Source organism: Egretta garzetta, unplaced genomic scaffold, assembly GCF_000687185.1.
Source record: "Egretta garzetta isolate BGI_Z169 unplaced genomic scaffold, ASM68718v1 scaffold130, whole genome shotgun sequence".
NCBI lineage: Eukaryota > Metazoa > Chordata > Aves > Pelecaniformes > Ardeidae > Egretta > Egretta garzetta.
Genome location: NW_009258284.1, coordinates 570,878 through 571,509, shown reverse-complemented (window position 1 = coordinate 571,509; position 632 = coordinate 570,878).

The window sequence follows — 632 nt, the reverse complement described above, 5'->3', positions numbered from 1 at the left end:
TGGATGGGAGGGGGAGGAGAAGCCTGATTTTACTGTATGTGAAATAACAATCATGTAAAATCTGAAATAATATGCGGGCTTATCATTGTTGGCTTCTGCCACCCTCCATTGGAATATGTTTGTAGAATCTGAGTGCTGGTCCTGAGTGCCTTGATTTTGAGTGGGAGCCCATGTAATCTTTGACAGGTTGGCTAGCTGTTACTGTCGAACAACACTGCCTGCTTGACCGGTTAATGTTTATCATAGATGTTGCAATGGTGGGGGTGGGCTTTTACTATTAAATATCTGAGCTGATACCATGTGGCTCTGAGTCACTGTCCTCTGAATATTCCCTGTGCTGCTACTGCAAATAAATTCACCAGCTTCCGTCTTGATAGCTTGCTTTAGAGCCAGTGTCACACTTCACACCCTATTCTGGACACTCTCCAACAAGTTAATGTCTTTCACTGAGGAGGGTGAGTAAAACTGATGAGAGTATCCTTAACTAAAGAGCCATAAAATTCTAATAGAGCAGTAATGTTCCTAGCGAGCCTGAAGGGAATCTGATCAATAGTTATGAGGTTGAGGCTCAATTTATGGCCTTAATTCATCAAGCATAGTCATTCTCCATTTTTGTACAGGATGCTTTTCTG